The sequence below is a fragment of the Perna viridis genome, chromosome 14 (assembly GCF_037379345.1).
Source record: "Perna viridis isolate PV_CMFRI_1.1 ecotype Kerala chromosome 14, ASM3737934v1, whole genome shotgun sequence".
In the NCBI taxonomy this organism is placed as follows: Eukaryota; Metazoa; Mollusca; class Bivalvia; order Mytilida; family Mytilidae; genus Perna; species Perna viridis.
In genome coordinates this window covers 10,501,933-10,505,722 of record NC_142458.1, presented here as the reverse complement: position 1 = coordinate 10,505,722, position 3,790 = coordinate 10,501,933, and positions in this window count along the sequence as shown.

Below are 3,790 nucleotides of genomic sequence, written 5' to 3'. Positions count from 1 at the left end.
GTATCTGTGTTTATAGTGGTGAAAAAAATTGCTGAAGTTTTTTTGGAATATGATGGTATTTGCATCAGATTTGGTTACTTTTACCAACTCTTTGTAGTTCCTACAAATTTTATCTGCAAACTGCCCTCTGCAGATTGTGAATTTCTACATACCTATAGTTGGTAATTTCTAAAAATGCCTAAATAAATTCCATGAAATATGAAATCTAGGCTTAAGTACTTAAAGCACCTCTTATCATCTGCCAAATTTTTTGCATACCTTTTTACTTCAAAATCGCCAAATTTTACACCCACCAAATAATCAGCCATAAGGTAGTAGTTATGTTGAAAATAGAATATTCAAGATTTAATAAATCATTTTCAGAAAAAAGGTGGAATGCATGTATATGGCGTCATCATACAGTAATATAACAGGTCTGGATACATGTGTAGGTTTATAATCCCCACCTGAATCAAATTGTGAAGCAGGGATGATTTTTTTTATCGCTTTTTAGCAGAATTCCTCTATTTCAAATCTGCATTTTATCATTATGATGCTTTTTTTTTACTGTATATTTACTTATGATTTTGGAAATTTCCGCATTGTTAGACCTAAAAAAATCATCCCTGGTGAAAGGATATGGGAACACCTATATATATTGTCAGTAACACTTCGAAACTATACTTTCTATAGTTTTTCTTTCCAGATTTTGTGCAGTAATGTCTGTAATAGTAGTGTTTCATTAGATTGGAAACCTCACCTCTTTATTATGTAGTTCATTGAAATTGCTCTATGGGTTAGACCCGGGCTCTAGTTTCCACAGCTGGTGTCTCTTGGAGAATCTAGGGACTGACTAAATATACAGCAAACATTCAAAGTATATTACTAGTCATTATCAAATGGAAAATTCAAGAAAACTTGTCAAATATTCCCAGACCAATAATGTACAGCAATAAGAACAAAATGAATAAAAACATTCCAAGACAATATAAAATGTGACAATATCTTAAAAGGTCATCTTTTTATGCGCACGCTCACGCAATGGCTGCCTAAATTTTCTCTCCGACTATTTTTGGTAAAAAAAACATGATTTAGACTCGTTTACCAGTGATGGAGAGACATTATGTGATGCTATAAACATCCTATAATCATTTGTGCTATTATTGGAATATTTGGAAGATGAATTTAATGCGGAATAATTACATATTACTTAGAAGTGAGTACTATAAGCAATTTAATTCATTCAAGTCCAAAAACGTCTATGTTTATTTTCTAATGTAAATGAGTTCACGTTTACGTAGTCAGTAAACCTTCGCATCCGCGATGATCTGAATATAAAAAAAAAAACAGAACATTATGACATCGCCAACATTTGCAAACCAATGATTTCAGCGCCCTGCAACTTTTGCCTTACAAACATCTGATTTAGATAACATTGTCCTGAAATTAAGGACGGCACTTGCTGATGAATTCATTGCTACGATACGTTTAAGCTTCAAACAAGAAATTGAAAACTGTAAAAGAAACAACTCAGTCATTCCAACAAGAAATAGACGAATTGAAGTATGAAAACTCTAAACTCAAATCCGAAGTAGACGCACTCGAGCAGTATAGTCGAGAATTGGTACGATTTAGTGGGATACCAGAAACGCCCGGTAAAAACTCGACTGCAACGGTAACAGAAATTGTTAAATCGATAGATGAAACCTTTGAAGCAGGGAATATTGTTCGATCCCATCGAGTTGGTATAATCGACAAACCCTCAACTGGTCGACCGCCAATGCCTAGACAAATCATTGTGCGTCTTCGTAACACGGAAACCAAAAGACGTATTCTTAAATGTAGTAAAAATCTCAAAGACCCTGACACCCCTAATGTCACAATTACCCGACATTCGTAAGGCGTCGTCGTTAGAAACATTCAAGAACTATTTGAAAGTTCAGAATGTAAAATGCCCAACATACTTCTATATCGGCAGTAGAATCGGCCAGGTGCTCCATGCACGATTATGTATGGATAGTGGTTCTTTGAATGCTCAGTTATTTTCGCGAAATCTTGTCGGTAACCCATATTGTACATGCGGTCAATCTGAAACGTCAGCCCATTATCTTCTTCACTGTAACAAATATGCAGCCATTCGCCAGACATAAACATTGTCGTTAAATTTACCAATCCCGTTAACTCCCAAAAATTTGCATCATGGTTCAGATGCTCTAACTTTAGAACAAAATTTATGTATATATTTACAAATGTGCAAAAGTATAAAGTAGACAGTAAACGGTTTGTGAACACCTAACTATAATCAATTACCTATTAATGCATTTCATCCCTTTTTTCCCTAAATACTTTATTTTCTCGTCGCCACATCTTATATTCTTCAACATGTAAGCGTGCAATAGAACATATGTGCTAACCAAACTGTCATTTTTATAAGGAGACGGACTAAGTATATGCCATGCTTGTTTCCGAATCCTTGTCTTATTACTATTATGTTTTGTAATTTATTGTAATCAAACTATTTCTGAATAAAATATGTTTAAACTAAAAGGTCATAGCCAACGAAATATATGTTATTTTGTGATGGTAACTGAAATTGGTGGAGAGAGTAATCAAGGGAACCAAGATTCTAGCGGAAATCAAAAGAATGTATTCCAGGGACAAAGACTAGACACTCACAATGAAGAACATACAATAAGTAAAATAATATGTACAAAGTAAGTAAAGTAAATGAGCAACTCTGACTCCACTAGAAACTAAGAGCATGGACCAGGTGCACCGGTAGGGTAAGCGTCCTTTGCTTTTCTCGAAATACCCGCCAAGTTGCACATAAATAGTAAAGTCCATGATAGACGAAAGAGGAAAGGAAAACTACTATATGTTGAACAAATTGGTTTTCATGGTGCATATGAATACACCGTAACGATCAGAGACTTCATAATGACGACCATAAAACTTCTTTAATGATGACTTCAATCTTGCAACAACATAACCCTGTTCCAGAAGCTTAATTGAAAGACGTTATTGATCTATAAGTGTAGACCAAGATACCAGGCTGACTTAGTCCTTTATTTCAAGTTCTTTTAGGTAAATGTGATGTATAAAATCCCCGACACTAGTATTGTTTAACGATAACTCGTCATGTAAAAAGCGGAAACTGAGATCAAAGGATCTGGCTTCCTTTTTAGCAGATCAGCTAAGAGTGGAGGAATAGGTCAACGAGAAATGGAGCACACTTTGTTCCCATTGGAATGCCAACCATTCGTTGAAAACGCGTCCACCACACTGGACAAATATATTGTCGATAAACAATTCCAGCAATTGTCTTCGGTATATTTGTAAAATGATTTGGAGTCGTTTTTACAAAGTATGAAGAATTTCTACCAAGTACTACACATCTGTATCTAAGTGTACCGTCTAATTTGGAGTAACAATGGTGTATAATGTTTTTTTTTATCTGGATTTTAACTGAGTTTGGGGAATAGAATTATAAAGAGTTTAAAAAATTATAAGTTTTAATGCTACTGTATTCTTAAAATAATCTTGAATTGAGGGTCTCCAGAAGATTTTTCAGGGTCCACATTGAATTAATACCACTATGGGAGTAACAAGTGTCATGGTAGAACTGGAGACCCTCTTTTGCAGCTGTGAGTATAGAAGTAAAACATATCTGAAAGAAGTTTGATGGTACATATGAAGATCTGGCTATGTCGCGTTGTTTGTATGGATTCTTATGGAGTTTATGTCCAGAACATAGACGATATATCACAACCGAAGTTTTTGGTTGAGATACCAAAAAAAGAATAGCACAGAT